General features: G+C 46.7%; 2 protein-coding genes across 3 annotated transcripts in view; one reads left to right on the forward strand and one right to left on the reverse strand.

Moving 5' to 3' along the window:
* LOC139766498 (uncharacterized) overlaps window positions 1-19,954 on the reverse strand; it is a 193,174-nt gene that overhangs the window by 114,558 nt on the left and 58,662 nt on the right. Inside the window, exon 1 of one of the 2 annotated variants that reach the window (XM_071695159.1) lies at window positions 1-118. This exon is cut by the window's left edge and continues 377 nt beyond it. The exons of the other annotated variant lie outside the window; for it this stretch is intronic. The gene's annotated coding sequence lies outside the window, so the exon portion shown is untranslated. Of the gene's footprint in view, window positions 119-19,954 lie in introns of those variants that run through there. 2 annotated transcript variants of the gene reach the window in all.
* Window positions 1-19,954, forward strand: part of LOC139766499 (synaptotagmin-10-like) — a 112,454-nt gene that overhangs the window by 27,764 nt on the left and 64,736 nt on the right. The gene's annotated exons all lie outside the window — the stretch shown is intronic.

Genomic DNA, 19,954 nt, shown 5'->3' on the forward strand with positions numbered 1-19,954 from the left:
ATTCAAAGATTGTCTTCAACACTCAGTAGTCTTATTTCTCCTCCGCAGCTTTAAATGTTCTTAAAAAAAGACTGATAAAGTTGCTCCTAATAGAGAAATGACGTTTGTTTATACTGGGTGCCGGACACAACTGAATCACACACACATGCACGCACACTAACCTACCAATATTTCCGATATTATTATTATCATTGTCATTATTATTATCACTATTATCATTATAATTATCATTATTATTATCATTATCATCATCATCATTATTATCGCAGTGGATCTAAGCGTTACATCATGTCACTTCCTCTGTGTTTCCTATCCTGGAGCCAATTACCCTGGAATTTACCCGAGTCGCTGTACGTAGACTCCGCCCTCGCCATGCTGCCTGGTCGTATATTTCGATTTCTCTTACTTTTCCATCTGCTCAAATTACAAGTATACTTGTTCTTGTCTCCAGGGTCAACTTGCAGGCTACTTTTTCTCAGAATTTCCTGTCCCGCTGTGGCCTTAATTTACCTTACCCTACCCCCCCCCAACTCTCTCTCTCTCTCTCTCTCTCTCTCTCTCTCTCTCTCTCTCTCTCTCTCTCTCTCTCTCTCTCTGCCCAGGAGGATACACTACCCCAAATACATCGCCTGCGACAACAATAACAGGGCTCCCCTCCTCACCCCCTATACGGGCGTGGGTCTAAGTGTCGTTTCATCTGTTCATGATGTTCAGCGGGAAGAACACTGCCTCCCTCGACTGTTCAATCATCCCGGGAACAAATTGGTTCATCATCCCACACGAGTGGTTGTTATTGTTGTTGTTCGTTGTGTTTGTCTGGCCAATTACTGGCCCGGGGTCGTTACCAGGGTTAATTGTTGTCTTTTTTATTGTTGTAAGTTGTAGCGGTGGAGGTGACTGTTGTTGTAACACCCACCTGCACCACCATCACCACCCACCTGCACCGCCATCACCACCTACAACAGCACCCACCCACCTACTGGGCCACTACCCGCACCACAACCACACCTGCGTCATCACCCACTTACTGTACTATACCACCCATTTGTAACACCATCCAACAACCACCCACCTATAAGATACCGCCAAGCTATTGTACCACGCGCCTACCATACACCCACCTATCTTACCACCCACCTACACCTACACCTTATGTGCCGCCCACTTACTGTAGCACCCACTGCGGCAACACCCAAGTGCATCATTGCCCACCTACATCACCACCATCCACCGGCAGGCATCACCACCCACCTACACCATCACCACCCACCTGCACCATCACCACCCACCTGCACCATCACCACCCACCTGCACCATCACCACCCACCTGCAGCGCCACCGTCAGGTCTGCTGGTCCCCTGTGTCTCTCGGGATCATCCCAGTGATTAATGAGGCCAGACCCACACACTCCTCTCTCTCTCTCTCTCTCTCTCTCTCTCTCTCTCTCTCTCTCTCTCTCTCTCTCTCTCTCTCTCTGTATTCATGTCTCTTACTGACTTGTTATTTATTTTCCTCTTTCACAAACCACCAGTGTGTCCTTATTATGTCATGAATTAATGTGAAAGATATCATGAATATATATATATATATATATATATATATATATATATATATATATATATATATATATATATATATATATATATATATATATATATTCTCTGTTCCTTCTTTTGGAAAATTAAAAAAAAGGCCCAGTCCTCTGTTCTTAATGCTACCTCGCTAACGCGGGAAATGGCGAATAGTTTTAAAAGAAAAGAAAGAAGATATATATATATATATATATATATATATATATATATATATATATATATATATATATATATATATATATATAAACCACCTACCCTAACCCACAAATCTCTCCCATCCCCCACACCCCACGGGGTTCTGGCTACATAAACACCTACATGGATAGTTAGCGACATACAGTATAAACACAACACAAGCGCCATTACAACGTCTACACTGAATATACAGACGTCGTGATAACCTTACCGCCACCTGTTGGCGAGATGCGGCAGCTGTGGTTCGGGGCGCCGCCGCTGGAGGTAATGGCGTGTTAACACGACTTCTCCCCCTCAGCCACTTTCATATCTTCCTAAGGCGCTGAGTGTGTGTGTGTGTGTGTGACTGGCCATTCACGGTGACTAGCATAAGCGTCCGAAAGACAACGGCCTTGTGTTGCAGCTGCTGCTGCTCTGGCTCGTGTGGGGCTCCTGACGGAGGGGAAGGAAGGGGGGTGGTGTGTACACGGAGAGCCGAGTGTTGAATAATAATTTGCTTTCGGGTGGCGCTGGTCTCCCGCTCGTGTGTTGCTGACCCAGTTGTCGTCTGATGGAAGTTGGTTAATGTGATGATGTGGGTCGCAGCCACCACGAATGTTTCCCCCCCCCCACCTTAATATGATGATGGTGGCTCCAGGTGTGTGTGTGTGTGTGTGTGTGTGTGTGTGTGTGTGTGTCAGAAGGACAAGTGTCCTCACAGGTCAGGTCAGGTCATAGGATGCACCATCAGATTCAAAGATTGTAGGTCATGCCTAAGGGTCGTTAGATCGTGCCTAAGGGTCGTTAGGTCGTGCCTAAGGGTCGTTAGGTCGTGCCTAAGGGTCGTTAGGCCGTGCCTAAGGGTGGTTAGGTCGTGCCTAAGGGTCGTTAGGTCGAGCCTAAGGGTCGTTAGGCCGTGCCTAAGGGTCGTTACGTCGAACCAAAGGGTCGTTACGTCGAACCTAAGGGTCATTACGTCGTGCCTCATGGTCGTTACGTCGAGCCTAAGGGTCGTTACGTCGTGCCTAAGGAGGTTATATTCCAAGCAAGCGTCTGGACTGTGTCGTATACGTGCACGACCATCCACGTACCCGGGGGGGGGTCGTCTTGATGTGGGGGAAGTCGTCCTCCTCCTCCTCCTCCCCCACCCGAGCCTGGATAGTCAAGCTCCTTCACGACCCGTCGTCACTCGAAGGACGACGGGTCGTCCTGGAGCCCTAGACGGGGAGAGGGGATGGGGGGAGGGTCCTACACCGGGGGGGTTAGGTAGGGGGTCCTTCCACGCCTCGACCAAGTTTGGTCAACCAGGCCCAGGCTGCGTGCGGCCCACCAGCTCAGGTGGGGTCGTTTGAATAGGCCCCTGGGGTCGTTTGAATAGGCCAGTACATTCCCCTTCCCCCTTTCCCCCTTTTTTCCCCCCTTCCCCCTCTCCTCCCCTCTTCCAACAAACACCGGGAGGAGGGGGAGGGGGTGGGGGTGAGGGAGGGGAGGGGGGGTTGTGGTTTGCCTCCTCTTTAAAACGAAAACTTCGTTAATGGTCAAACTTCAGTGAACCAGCGTACCTTGCTGGCTGGGCCGAACTTATATAACCATATGTAAATCGTAACTTTAAATGCCCAGAGTGACGGATCTGGAATGTCGTGACGCATCTGAAATGGTGTGACGTATCTGAAATGGTGTGACGTATTTGAAATGGTGTGACGTATCTGAAATGGTGTGACGTATCTGAAATGGTGTGACGTATTTGAAATGGTGTGACGTATCTGAAATGGTGTGACGTATCTGAAATGGTGTGACGTATTTGAAATGGTGTGACGTATCTGAAATGGTGTGACGTATCTGAAATGGTGTGACGTATCTGAAATGGTGTGACATATTTGAAATGGTGTGACGTATCTGAAATGGTGTGACGTATTTGAAATGGTGTGACGTATCTGAAATGGTGTGACGTATCTGGAATGGTGTGACGTATCTGGAATGGTGTGACGTATCTGGAATGGTGTGACGTATTTGAAATGTTGTGACGTATTTGAAATGTTGTGACGTATTTGAAATGTTGTGACGTATTTGAAATGTTGTGACGTATTTGAAATGTTGTGACGTCGACGTAAATATATGATAAATATTCACGTCACTAGGCGAGGCGGACGTATTGGATGTCAGACATTTTGTCTTCTCTTTTCTTCTCTCCAACAACCACAAAAAACAACTAACAACTAACAACAACAACAACAACAACAACAACAACAACAACAACTAACAACAACAACAGGTCGATACAACTGTATTCCTACGTCGACCACTTGCACTTGTCTCGACGAGAAAAATAAAAGTTCTCTCTCTCTCTCTCTCTCTCTCTCTCTCTCTCTCTCTCTCTCTCTCTCTCTCTTAGAGATAGATAGATAGATAGATAGATAGATAGAGAGAGAGAGAGAGAGAGAGAGAGAGAGAGAGAGAGAGGCTCGTGGCGCACTGGAAGAGGTCACAGGTCACTGCTTTCCCACTTCTACGGTGAAATTCTACGAGAATATCAACACGATGCTACGAGGGCAGGAGGGACGTAGGGAGACGGACGTACGTTGTGTGTGTGTGTGTGTGTGTGTGTGTGTGACCCACTACACGATGTGGCTGTGGTTATAAAATGGAGTGTACATGTGTAGGAATGTGTATATTGTCCTCCCAGTGTGGCCAGGTTCCCCTTCACGAGTTGTGGGTTAAAGAGGCGTTAGCGGTTTCCCGTCTGGGTGTCCAGGAGGCACGTCTGTCTGTCCGCCCGTCTGTCTGTCTGTCTGTCTGTCCGCCTGTCTGTCTGTCTGTCTGTCTGTCCGTCTGTCTGTCTGTCTCAGGAGACATAATTCCCGACGGCCTCTCAAAACCCCCCACCTTCAACGTCTACCCCAGATCGCCTCCTGACGAAGGAGTCGCTTCAACACCCCTCACTACCCGACCACCACCACCACCACCACGGGCAGCGCCTCCCTCGGGAGACGTGACGCAACACACACACACACACACACACACACACACACACACACACACACACACACACACACACATCGACGTCCCACAGTGAATAAAAAAGAAAATAAAAAGAACCATCAGGTCCGCCTCAGCTGATGCCTTTTCTGTTGGACGTGAGACAATATAGAGTTAAGGTCGCAGGGCCTTTTGTGACCCTGCAGGTCAGACCCTAACCTAGCTGGCTGCCCCTCGCCCTACGCGAGACCCAAGCCTCACCGCGAGTGGCCTGGCTGGCTTGGCTCGCTATTGGCGACACTCTTTTCCGCGGTGGCGAGCTGGAGGTTAATTAGCCAGCCGGGGGAGCAGCTCGTTAGTTAGGTGTGAGGCAGGGAGGCCAGGCCAGGACCAGGGTGGTGTGTGGTGGTGCTGATAATGACACGATATAATGACGAAGGTGATGATGATGATGATGATGATATGATGATGACCCACGGTAGACCAGGCGTCATGATCGCCTGCTCTCTCTCTCTCTCTCTCTCTCTCTCTCTCTCTCTCTCTCTCTCTCTCTCTCTCTCTCTCTCTCTCTCTCTCTCTCTCGGGGCCCCTGCTCACAAAAGGAAGGATTCAGTGCTTTATTTCAGAATTTCTCCGGCGAACATGAGCTTCACGTCTTAATAACCTCCCTCCGCGTGAGCTCCTTAAAGGCGGTTGTCTCCCCCCGCCCCGTCGTGTTCCCCCCCAATTATTTCCTCGTACACCACAGTGTGGCACATTCCTACGCTACATATTTACCCCGTGTGTTGTGCTGCTGCCCCGGGCATGTTCCATGTACGGATAAAACCAAACTATGGATGGGGTGTGTATCTGTGTCCCTAGCTCTGTGTGTGTGTGTGTGTGTGTGTGTGTGTGTGTGTGTGTGTGTGTGTGTGTGTTCTACATAACGTTCTTGTTCCCCGACGTAAAGTTCTCATGACCTCTCGGTAACCTTCCACCTCCACGTACCTCTCACCTCTACGTGAAGACGCTCATACCAACACGATTTTTTGTATGGATTAAAATGGCCGTGAAGACCTCTGTATCGTCCCAGATGACCAGTCTTGTGCCTTCGGTAAACATCACTATTTCTCTGGTGCTTCCGATTCCCTTAAGATGTCTGCCAAATCATCATCCAATTTCTTTCCCTGCTTTTTTTGCTCTAGTTGTCCTACATGTGTGTGTGTGTGTGTGTGTGTGTGTGTGTGTGTGTGTGTGTGTGTGTGTGTGTGTGTGTGGGTGTGTGTGTGTGTGGCAGGTGTACACAGGTGGGGGCGGGGCCATCTATCCAGGTCATTTCATCATAAAGGCTTTTCAAGTCCCGAGTGGTGGTGGCGCTGACTGGGTCTTGGCTTAGTTTGCTGCACGGGGCTCCGCTCCCAGCTGTGGCTCAAGACATGATGCCTCACCTCCCTCCCTCCCATCCTCCCTCCGTACGCTCTGTCAATCCTCTCCCTCCCTCCCTGCACACCCTCCCTCCCTTGGCACACTCCTTCCCTCCCTCCCTCCGTAAACTCCCTCCCTCCCTCCATACACTTCCTCTCTCCCTCCGTACATTCCCTCCCTCCCTCCATACACTTCCTCTCTCCCTCCGTACACTTCCTCCCTCCCTCCCTCCGTACACTTCTCCCGCCTCACTGCCAGTCGCGTCCACCTCCTGGGCTCATGTTCCTCCACTGTGGGCAGAGGGACGTCCTGCCTCCTCTCCCCCGGAGCATATCCCACGCCTCCTCTCCCCGGAGCACATCCCACGCCTCCTCTCCCCGGAACACATCCCACTCGGGGTCTGGCACCATTCGTGATGCATGCCTTCCTCTACACCTTCTCCAGCAGTTCTGTGTCACCTCCCCCAGGCGAAGGGACCAGACTGCTGGGACATATCCCAGCCCAACACGTGACGTATGTCTTCCTAAAACATCTGACATTAACCACAACACAACACAGGGTTGCTCCCTCACCCTCCCTCCCACACATGTTCTGATGACCACGTCTGTCACAAGAGTCTGTCTGTATTAATCTCTGTGCATCTGTCTGTCTGCCTCTGTCTATCTGTCTCTATCTACCTGTGTATGTCTGTCTGTGTATCCGTCTGCAGGTCTCTATCTGTCTCTTTGCCCCTGTCTGTCTGTCTGTGTATATGACAGTCTATCTTCGTCTATCTGTCTGTCTATCTCTATCCATCATCTGTCTGTGTATCTGTCTATCTCTAGTGAGTACATATATATCTTTGTCTTTATCTGTCTCTTTGTTCTGTCTGTCTGTCTTATGGCTGGACGTATGACCTCCACCACACCACCACACTACCACACACACCACCATACTGCCACACCACACCACCACACCACACCACCACACTACCACACACACCACCATACTACCACACCACACCACCACACCACACCACCACACTACCACACACACCACCATACTACCACACCACACCACCACACTACCACATACCACCATACTGCCACACCACACCACACCACACCACCACATACCACCATACTACCACACCACACCACCACACCACCACATACCACCATACTACCCCACCACACCACCACACCACCACACTACCACACACACCACCATACTACCACACCACACCACACCACCACAGTACCACACACACCACCACACCACACCACCACACCACCACATACCACCATACTACCACACCACACCACCACACTACCACACACCACCACACCACACTGCCACACACACCACCACACCACACCACACCACCACACTACCACACACCACACCATCAACACAGCGGGGGACGTCCAGTTAAGTGGCCCTCCCCGCTGGTCAGGACAGTAATAATCAATAAAGCACTTAAGGTCGCCGCTGCGCATAAAGTAAATGATATTCTCGCCGTTTATCGCCATCGTATCTGTGTCAGGTTGGGTTCCTGGTGTTGTTGTGGACGGCTGGGCACGCGCAGCCCGGCCCGCTACCCCTTCACTGATCCTCTGTACCTCCTCTCATGTCTCTAGTTATCTGCATACTCGCTTTTTTTTCTCCTTTTCTCTCCTAATTTCTTCTTCTTCCTTCTTAGTTGATTTACTAATATTATTATGATTATCATTATTATTATTATTATTATTATTATTATTATTATTATTATTATTATTATTATTATTATTATCATTATCATTATTATTATCATTATTATTATTATTATTATCATTATTGTTATCATTATTATCATTATCATTATTATTATTATCATTATTATCATTATTATTATTATTATTATTATTATTATTATTATTATTATTATTATTATTATCATTATCATTATTATCATCGTTATCCCAACTACTAATACTTTCCCAAAATCATTGCAATTAATTCATTATTATTATTATTATCCCAACTACTAAAACTTTCCCATAATCATTGTAATTAATTCATTATCATTATCACCTGCCACTTCTGCTTCCATTAACATATTGCAAGGGTGATCTAGGGTGGAGGGCTGGTCCTGCACGTGAGGGCAATACAAAGTCGCCCTGGCTGGCTGGTCAGGTCAGGTCAGGTCAGGTCACCACCACCAATACAGGTCCGATTCGGGATCGGGACCTGAGAACCCAAGATGGCGGCTGATAAGCGTGATGAGCGCCACGTGTGACGCACATCTCCCTCCGCTCCGTTCCATCTTATCGCCTAAGTTATAATGAATGACCCTTGACGACCGTATATATCTATCTATCTATCTATCTCACCCCCTCCCCCCCTCCACCACCCTACCCTCGAGGGAGGGGGGGGGGGTCAAGAACGCAGATATTAGGAAAATATTTCAAGAGTCGCTGGCACACAGGGCTGGGGCTCCCGGACTGTGTACGCGGGGAGAGAAAGAGAGAGAGAGAGAGAGAGAGAGAGAGAGAGAGAGAGAGAGAGAGAGAGAGAGAGAAAGGGGGGGTTAGACGGGGGTCGGTCCTGTACGTCGCGGTGACGGACGAGTGACAGTGGATGAGAGAGAGAGAGAGAGAGAGAGAGAGAGAGAGAGAGAGAGAGAGAGAGAGAGAGAGAGAGAGAGAGAGAGAATATCACCTTTACCCCTCCCTGCGTCTGAGGCGGAGGTGACTGCACACGTGTCTCTCTCTCTCTCTCTCTCTCTCTCTCTCTCTCTCTCTCTCTCTCTCTCTCTCTCTCTCCTCCACGCCCTCCGGTTTAGACGGCGTCCGAAGTTCGACCAGCCAGCGATGTGGACACACGCGGTTATATAATAATCCAGGATTAGTCACTGGAACCAAATATTCCAATCGGAATTCTTCTCTCTCTTTTCCCCTATCCTTCCTTCCTCATAATTATTCTACCACGTCTGTCTCCTTCCTTCCCCTCCAACCCTCACCCTCCCTCAAGCCGCCGTGCGCGCGCGCGCGCCGGGTTAATGCCAACGAAATAAAACCAACGAAATAAAACTATGCCGGAGCACCGCGGGCAGCGGGGCGTAACCACCATGCCTCTCGTCCCAGGCATCACTGAACCCCAGCCGAGACTCGCAATGACCTTTCGCTCAACCCGAAAGTCTTCAGAAAAAAAAAAAAAGAAAACGAAAAATAAAACAAAAAACAAAAGGACTTTCCCTCGGGAAGGAGAAAAATAAAAATAAAAAAAAAAACAACAGAGAGTGGCATTAATATCTCGCGAGGTGTCATGTGTAGGAAGTCATATTATGGAGAATATGACTCACAATTCCTCACAATATAATATGTATACACCATTCCTCCTCCACCAGCAGCAGCAGCCCGACAATGTCCTCTCTGGCGGAGGCAATAATTCAAGTCACAGAAAACGGATAACAAGACTCGCCACTCGGCCCGGCCGACACGGCGGGAAATATAACGTCTTATAGAGCGGCGGGTTGCCATGTAGGGCATTGTTGCCTGACTTGGGTACATTCCTTCGGTGGCCGGGAGGTGATTGCCCAGTGAGGCAGATGTGGTAGATGTGGGACGGTGGGGTAGATGTGGGACGGTATGGTAGATGTGGGACGGTGTGGTAGATGTGGGACGGTATGGTAGATTTGGTAGATATGGGACGGTATGGTAAATGTGGTAGATATGTGACGGTATGGTAGATGTGGTAGATGTGGGACGGTATGGTAGATGTGGGACGGTATGGTAGATTTGGTAGATATGGGACGGTATGGTAAATGTGGTAGATATGGGACGGTATGGTAAATGTGGTAGATATGTGACGGTATGAGATAGGGACAGTATGGCAAATGTGGTAGATATGGGACGGTATGGTAAATGTGGTAGATGTGGGACGGTATGGTAAATGTGGTAGATGTGGGACGGTATGGTGCATGTGGTAGATATGGGACGGTATGGTAGATGTGATAGATATGGGACGGTGTGGTAAATGTGGTAGATGTGGGACGGTATGGTAGAAGTGGTAGATGTGGGGCGGTATGGTAGATGTGGTAGATATGGGACAGTATGGCAAATGTGGTAGATATGGGACGGTATTACAGAATGGGAACTGTGGTAAGGTGTGGTACAGGTGGTAGAAATGAGACACTGTGGTAACAGAGGTTGGAGGGTGTGGTGGTACAGTGGTAGTACAGTAGAAGTAGAGACAGTTTAGGGTACAGGAGTGTACCGCGTGGTACAGGGAGACACCGTGCGGTACACTGTGGTACACGTACGAGCCACGTGGTTGAACGTGTCCAGTACAAGGTGGAGTACACTCGGTACACGACCTCGTGACCTTTGACCTCTTTTAAAGGTCAGGTTGTTGACCCTGGTCTAGAGAACGTTATTCATGGTCGTTACGTTACGTCGTTCTTGTTCGAGTTATGTTAAATGTTACGTTAATTCATTGTCGTATGTGTTATTTGTTACGTCGGGGTTTTATGCTGCTATGTTATGCTGTTATGTTATGCTGTGTTATTTTCACTGTAGTATGTTATGTTATCTTTGTTATGCTGTCATGTTATGCTATGTTATGTCGCTGTTCTTTTGGCTTCGTATCTCCGAACAAATGCGTTCATTATAACACTAACACAGGAATAAAGAACACATTTAAGTCGCCAGTTTATATTTTCGTTTTTTTCTGCGCCACACTTTACTGGTTGATATAGACGGGCGAGAGTGAGACTGTTCAACAGAAATCGTGAAACTGTTGACTGATGACAAAGAAATCTCACCTCAAGACACAGACAGACAGACAGACGACAGACAGACAGACGACAGACAGAGAGACAGACAGAGAGACAGACAGACAGACGACAGACAGACAGACAGACAGACAGACAGACAGACAGACGACAGACAGACAGAGAGACAGAGAGACAGAGACACAGACAGACGGACAGACGACAGACAGACAGACGACAGACAGACAGACAGACAGACAGACAGACAGACGGACAGACAAACAGACAGACAGAGAGACAGACAGACTGACAGACATACAGACGATTGGCTGAGCGATCGTACTTACATGCCTAATTACTTAACGAATTACTACGACATGATTCTGCCATCTGGCGGGGTCAGCGCGTACCGCTCAACGCACCACTTACATGATGAACAATACTGTTCTCTGCCGCTAGGAACATGACACAGCTGTTCATCCTGAGTTCTTCTGAGACGGTTCTTCAGCAATTGTCTGGGTTGCTCGGGTTGGTCGCTAGGCTTACTTCATGGTTGTTAGTAGTAGTAGTAGTACTAGTAGTAGTAGTAGTAATAGTAGTGTATTAGTGATAGCAGTAGTAGTAGTAGTAATGGTAGTAGTAGTGGTAGTAGTAGTAGTAGTAGCAGCAGCAGCTTTGAGTAGTGAAGTTTGTAGTGAGGCAGTAGTAGTAGTAGTCTAGTAGTAGTAGTAAGTAGCATTTAGTAGTAGTAGTAGTAGTAGTACGTAGTAGAGTAGTAGTAGCATTAGTAGCATTAGTAGTAGTAGTATATAGTAGTCGTAGTAGTAGTAGCAGTAGCGAGCACAGCATTAGTAGTGGAAGTTTTGTCGTAGTATGTAGTAGTATAGTAGTAGTAGCTAGAAGGATAAAGCATCGTAGAGTAGTAGTAGTGGTAGTAGTAGTAGTAGTAGCAGCAGCAGCATTAGTAGTGGAAGTTGTAGTAGTAGTAGTAGTAGTAGTAGTAGTAGTAGTAGTAGTAGTAGTAGTAGTAGTAGCATTAGTAGTAGTAGTAGTAGTAGTAGTAGTAGTAGTAGTAGTAGTAGTAGCATTAGTAGTAGTAGTAGTAGTAGTAGTAGTAGTAGTAGTAGTAGTAGTAGCATTAGTAGTAGTAGTAGTAGTAGTAGTAGTAGTAGTAGTAGTAGTAGCATTAGTAGTAGTAGTAGTAGTAGTAGTAGTAGTAGTAGTAGTAGTAGTAGTAGTAGTATTAGTAGCATTAGTAGTAGTAGTAGTAGTAGTAGTAGTAGTAGTAGTAGTAGCATTAGTAGTAGTAGTAGTAGTAGTAGTAGTAGTAGTAGTAGTAGTAGTAGTAGTATTAGTAGCATTAGTAGTAGTAGTAGTAGTAGTAGTAGTAGTAGTAGTAGTAGTAGTAGTAGTAGTAGTAGTAGTAGCAGCAGCATTAGTAGTAGTAGTAGTAGTAGTAGTAGTAGTAGTAGTAGTAGTAGCATTAGTAGTAGTAGTAGTAGTAGTAGTAGTAGTAGTAGTAGTAGTAGTAGCATTAGTAGTAGTAGTAGTAGTAGTAGTAGTAGTAGTAGTAGTAGTAGTAGTAGCAGTAGTAGTAGTAGTAAAAGTAGCAGTTCACTTAACAGGACACTTACATCATCTCTCTACCTTTACGTCTACATGAACCATACATTTTTCACATCCCTCTGTTATGGTAAACATCCCAGACATCATCATCATCATCATCATCATCATCATCATCATCATCATCATCATCATCATCATCATCATCAATTTAATTAGTTATTTTGCTTTGTTGTGATGTTGTGTTGTTGTGCAGGCAGACTGTCCTTGACACCGGCTGACCCACTGGGATCGGTCTGTGTGTGTGTGTGTGTGTGTGTGTGTGTGTGTGTGTGTGTGTATGTGTGTGTGTGTGTGTGTGTGTGTGTGTAGAACTGTTATCATTTCATGGTGATTGCCCTCATTAGCACAACCCCTCATTATCTAACCCGTTCCTCATCTGACCAATAGGGTCATTAAATTCTAGACATATTTTCTAATCTATCTTTATTATTCCCAGAATTTTTTTTTAAGTTTTATTCAGCAATTTTCTATCCTTTTTTTCCCTAAAGTTTTATTCAGCAATTTTCTATCTTTTTTTTTCCTAAAGTTTTATTCAGCAATTTTCTATCCTTTTTTTTTCCCTAAAGTTTTATTCAGCAATTTTCTATCCTTTTTTTTTCCCTAAAGTTTTATTCAGCAATTTTCTATCCTTTTTTTTCCCTAAAGTTTTCAATTCTATCTTTCCTAAAGTTTTATTCAGCAATTTTCTATCCTTTTTTTTCCCTAAAGTTTTATTCAGCAATTTTCTATCCTTTTTTCCCCGGCCCTTTGCCAGTGTACAGGTTGTGTGGTGTGGACTTTGATTTCATGTAATCAATTCACTTATCATCTCTTCTGTCCATCTGTATATTATGAGTGGGTCATCTTGTATCTTCCCTCTGTCTTTATGAGGTTTATGAGGGGTCTCCTCTGTCTTTATGAGCTTTATGAGGGGTCTCCTCTGTCTTTATGAGCATTATGAGGGGTCTCCTCTGTCTTTATGAGGTTTATGAGGGGTCTCCTCTGTCTTTATGAGCTTTATGAGGGGTCTCCTCTGTCTTTATGAGGTTTATGAGGGATCTCCTCTGTCTTTATGAGGTTTATGAGGGGTTTTCTCTGTCTCATGAGGTTTATGAGGGGTCTCCTCTGTCTTTATGAGGTTTATGAGGGATCTCCTCTGTCTTTATGAGGTTTATGAGGGGTTTTCTCTGTCTCATGAGGTTTATGAGGGATCTCCTCTGTCTTTATGAGGTTTATGAGGGATCTCCTCTGTCTTTATGAGGTTTATGAGGGGTTTTCTCTGTCTCATGAGGTTTATGAGGGGTCTCCTCTGTCTTTATGAGGTTTATGAGGGATCTCCTCTGTCTTTATGAGCTTTATGAGGGGTCTCCTCTGTCTTTATGAGGTTTATGAGGGATCTCCTCTGTCTTTATGAGGTTTATGAGGGGTTTTCTCTGTCTCATGAGGTTTATGAGGGGTCTCCTCTGTCTTTATGAGGTTTATGAGGGATCTCCTCTGTCTTTATGAGGTTTATGAGGGGTTTTCTCTGTCTCATGAGGTTTATGAGGGGTCTCCTCTGTCTTTATGAGGCTTATGAGGGGTTTCCTCTGTCTTTATGAGGTTTATGAGGTGTGTGTCTATCCTCAGCACAATCCTGTAGATGACTCTTGTCACGTAGATGAAGACATTCGAGCCAGAGAGTTGACCTTATATTCACCTTCCACTAATCCCTTATATCCTTCACACTCCCTCATCCCCACTTTGCTAATGGCAGATCTAGTTCACCTTTTCCACTGCATTTTCTTCAGTCGTGGATATCTTTCTCCTCTTTCGTGCTCGCGAGAGAAAGAGAGAAAAAAAAAAACGGGGGGCAGAGAAATAGACAGAGAGAGACAGCATATCAGACTACCAGCGAGGTGGACACAGGCGCGCACACACACACACAGAGAGCAGCGTCCTTGATGGTCTGCCAGTCACAGAGACCACCACCACAGACCACCTCCCCGCCGGGCCACCGCGGGAGCTCCCGCTCTTCAAAGAAGGACAAAGGCTGACCCGGGCCGGACGAGCGGGCTCAGCCAGCTGTGGACTGGCCGTACACCAGCTATATATATACACAACCCTGTGGGAGGTGGTGCTCACCCACGACCCAGGCTTCAGAGGTTCGTGTGTCTGAAACATTATCTCGAACCCCTGGGGACACTGGGGAAGCCAAGGCCTCAGGGATCCGAATCCTCGAAATTTTACCTTAAAGACACATGTGAACACAAGGCTACGTGTGTTTGAACCGAGCGAACCTAAAGCTTTGGGAGCTTATGTAAGGGTTGAAGACATTGCTTCGGAACAAGGTCACAGTGGAAGGCAATGAGGCTTCATGGGTTTTCATATGCCTGAAGCCTCATCCCTCAGTATACCAGCACAGGTGAAGCCAGACTCACGACCGGACCATGACCTCTCACGCGCCGCCTCGCTAAACAAACACCATCGAAGCCCCTCCAGCCTTTCCCAAGAACCTAGACAATGAACTGACTCATGACCATGAAGCAAAAAAAATAAGTTGACTGCTCATATGAAGCACCTGACTACCTGGTAGCGCCGGGGAATAGGGCCTGAGTGGTGCCTACGTGGTGTGGTGGGCCACCTACCCCACCTCCGCCTCTGAGAGCCTACTGGTCCGCATGAAGGTGAAGGCAGCCACAGCAACACACTCATGGGGGATCAGCACCTGGGCCCAGCTCCTCCCCCTGAGAGGCCAAGTTTCAACCCATAATGGAGGATGTTGTCAGGAAGCCAGACGTTACAACGTCATATTTTCATCACTGAATGATCCATGAAAGTCTGGATGACCCAAACTGGTTCATATTTCCAATGCGTAATTAACTCGGTCATCTTAAAATTGGTCAACCATACCTACTGCTTACCTACTAACCATTATTCCTCCTTAAAGTGAACATTCTGAAACTTAGAGTGAACATTCTGAAACTTAGAGTGAACATTCTGAAACTTAGAGTGAACATTTTGAAACTTAGAGTGAACATTTTCAAAGAATTAGAAGAAAACTTGTCAAAAGTGAATTGGAGTCACTGTGGACTTTAGATATAAAGATTCCATAAAGATACGGTAATGAGAGAAACGGAAAATGCAACAGGGTAAGTTCCCAAGTGCACTTTCGTGTGATCATCACATCGTCTGGGGAAATACAAGAATGAGACACATGACTTAGAACATTCAGTCGTATATAAATTCATTGTTCCACGTCTTCTATCCCACACTTGTTATCTCCCCTGGCGGTGTGATCAATACACGAAAGTGCACTTGGGAAATTTATCGCGTCTTATCTTCCTCATTGTTATCAGCAAATACTGGATCACGCACACCACTGTGACCCGTGCAACTGGAAGAAAATGATTCAACAATAAAATCTAAGACAGAAGGCGAGATGTTAAGACAAGGACGAGAGACATTTTGCCATTTTCCGAGTCATGTCTGGGGTGGTCCGTCATGCACACGACACCAGGTGGTCCGTCATGCACACGACACCAGGTGGTCCGTCATGCACACGACACCAGGTGTTCCGTCATGCACACGACACCAGGTGGTCCGTCATGCATACGATACCAGGTGGTCCGTCATGCACACGACACCAGGTGGTCCGTCATGCACACGACACCAGGTGGTCCGTCATGCACACGACACCAGGTGGTCCGTCATGCACACGACACCAGGTGGTCCGTCATGCACACGACACCAGGTGGTCCGTCATGCACACGACACCAGGTGGTCCGTCATGCACACGACACCAGGTGTTTGTACATGTTTATGTTTAAAAAGGGTGTTGAATCCCCTTCCATACCAGATGGACATATATATTTTTTTTCTCTCTCTCCAATTTTAAACCAATGTCATTTTCGTCACTATGTGAAGAAAAAATAAAATATAAGTAAAGGTAATTTGTATGAAGTTAAAAAGAGACATGGCCGACATGCCTGGAGAGACACCTCTCTCTCTCTCTCTCTCTCTCTCTCTCTCTCTCTCTCTCCCCTCACCCTGTGACGTCACAGGAACCGAGGAAACATAGGTGGAGGGGAAAGGGAGGGGGAGGGTTGACTGGGGGGGGAGGGGAGGGGTGTTGGTCTCTGGTTGACTCGGAAAATCAATTACCCCCCCAACTCCTGACCCCCCCTACACAAACCCCCCTCTCTCTCTCTCTCTCTCTCTCTCTCTCTCTCTCTCTCTCTCTCTCTCTCTCTCTCTCTCTCTCTCTCTCTGCCACCGTCACACCACTTCCGGGGGCCTTGATCAATTACCGCTAACACATGAACCTACCCCCGTCACACCGTCACACCACTTACCTACCAACAACCGTCACACCGTCACACCACGAGCCAACCTACCACCGTCACACCACGAGCCAACCTACCACCGTCACACCACGAGCCAACCTACCACCGTCACACCACGAGCCAACCTACCACCGTCACACCACGAGCCAACCTACCACCGTCACACCACGAGCCAACCTACCACCGTCACACCACGAGCCAACCTACCACCGTCACACCACGAGCCAACCTACCACCGTCACACAATCATTTCCTCAGACATTCTCATGTTTTCGTCTCAATAATCACGTGTATAAAAACATACGATAACCTTAAATACGTCTTATGCTGTCTCCCGGTAATGACTTATTTACCTTAATTAAGGGAAGGTTTTTGAGTCATTACTTTAGGTAAGTAAATGTCCACATACAGGGGGGGGGAGGGGGGCCCACTGTGTGCTCTGCACGGCTGGGCTGAACCCGAGCCCAACACTAAGGTCGTCAAACACATTCTGCTTGTGCAAAATAACCAACCTATGTTCGTTGTCGTATAGCTCTGTCTTGCCTCTCTTGGTTATACTAGTTCACACACACACACACACATACACACACACACACACACCTACACATACACATGTACACATGAATATATACTCATAAGACACGTACACACTAATACACACAACCCAAAAACTACACATACAAGCAAATACACGTACACAATATACATACATATGAATAAAGACACACACACACACACACACACACATACACACACACACACACACACACACACACACCTACACATACACATGTACACATGAATATACACTCATAAGACACGTACACACTAATACACACAACCCAAAAACTACACATACAAGCAAATACACGCATACAATATACATACATATGAATAAAGACACAAGCACACACACACACACACACACACACACACACATACACACACACACACACACACACACACACACACACACACACACACACATACAAACAACCAGAAAAACACAGACCCTGCGTCCGAGCAAGAGGGTCACATGAAACAAATAACACACTTAATTTTTACATAAAAAAATAAACTACCTAATATTGCAGTTTTCACTTTTTTGTTTGCGTACTTGTTTGCTTGTTTGTTTGTTTGTTTGTTGTTGTTTGGGATTATTGAGCATTTCTCAAACGTTGTTACTGCACGTGTTACTGTCGTTGTTACTGCACGTGTTACTGTCGTTGTTACTGCACGTGTTACTGTCGTTGTTACTGCACGTGTTACTGTCGTTGTTACTGCACGTGTGACTGTCGTTGTTACTGCACGTGTTACTGTCGTTGTTACTGCACGTGTTACTGTCGTTGTTACTGCACGTGTGACTGTCGTTGTTACTGCACGTGTTACTGTCGTTGTTACTGCACGTGTTACTGCACGTGTGACTGTCGTTGTTACTGCACGTGTTACTGTCGTTGTTACTGCACGTGTTACTGTCGTTGTTACTGCACGTGTTACTGTCGTTGTTACTGCACGTGTTACTGTCGTTGTTACTGCACGTGTTATTGTCGTTGTTGCTTTTCGTATTGTTATTTGTGGCTTGATATTTGACCCTTACCCCCCCGCCCCCCTCCACACACAGACCCATTCTTCAAAGGCGAAAACTTGACCTTTGATCCCAGCTGACCTCGACTCCTCCACTCCGGAAACTCTAACCTTTGACCTCGGCTCATCCATTACCCTGGTGTCACAAGTTAACCTCATCCCTCGGATGACCCATTGCCATGCAGATACAACATGACCTCTGACCCACACCCCCAAGCTTGACCTCGGATGACCCATTGCCATGCAGACACATGACCTTTGACCCCCCTGCAAGCTTGACCTCGGATGACCCATTGCCATGCACACACAACATGAACTCTGACCCCCCCCCTGCAAGCTTGACCTCGGATGACCCATTGCCAGGCAGACACAACATGACCTCTGACCTCCCCCCCCTGCAAGGTTGACCTATCCTCCGGAAGCGATAGCCTGACCTCGTGACCTTGTTTACGTTCGTCCTGGCCGGATGGAGTCAACAGCTGACTAAAGGTCAACCATTTCATCAAGGTCAACCAGTTTATCAACCAGTTTATCCAGGTCAACCAGTTTATGAAAGGACAGGCAGCCAGGACTGGTGTGGCCGGCCAACACACACACACACACACACACACACACACACACACACACACACCAGAGTTTTAAAACGACAGAAAAAGAAACAGAACGACACGCAGGAAACACGCTGACTTAAACGACGTGGAATCTGATATGCAAATAAGGAAACGCGTGAGAATTAAAGTTTCGATTGACTGTGTGAAGTTCTGTATACACATCATGGTGGCAGAGTAGAACCACAACCCCCTCCCCTAACCACACACACACACACACACACACACACACACACCACCACCACGGGGTCACTATCACCCAAAGCAAATTAAACTCAAGACAAAACTCCCCCACACACACACACACCACACCAGGCGATGACTGAGTCATGACCCATACAATTGATACAGTTCCGGGGTCGCGCTACTTAGCAAGGTAGCGTTAAGAACAGAGGACTGGGCCTCTGAGGGAATATCCTCACCTGGCCTTCTTCTCTGTTCCTTCTTTTGGAAAATTAGAAAAAAAAAAAAAACGAGAGGGGAGGATTTCCAGCCCCACGCTCCCTCCCCTTTTAGTCGCCTTCTACGACACGCAGGGAATACGTGGGAAGTATTCTTCTCCCCTATCCCCAGGGATAATATATATATATATATATATATATATATATATATATATATATATATATATATACACGTCAAACGACCACACCCATCGCGTGCCTTCTGCCTGGATACACAAATTCACAAATTTATCTCAGCCATTTCTAATTTTCAATGTTAATATTGACACAAGTCAGAGAACCCTCCACAATGGACCGGGAGATAGGAAGGAAAAAATCTAAAATAATACTTGTATTTTAGGCTATGACGACACGTAACATCCTAGCGGTGTTTGGCAACCCTCCTCCCTACCATGGTTGATGTCCTGTCTGGTCGTTTGGGCTTCAGCCTAACAACTAACATGGTCATTATACCATTCGAAAAAAAAAAAAACAGATATCGCGTTCTTAAAGTGTT

The sequence above is a fragment of the Panulirus ornatus genome, chromosome 58, assembly GCF_036320965.1.
Source record: "Panulirus ornatus isolate Po-2019 chromosome 58, ASM3632096v1, whole genome shotgun sequence".
In the NCBI taxonomy this organism is placed as follows: domain Eukaryota; kingdom Metazoa; phylum Arthropoda; class Malacostraca; order Decapoda; family Palinuridae; genus Panulirus; species Panulirus ornatus.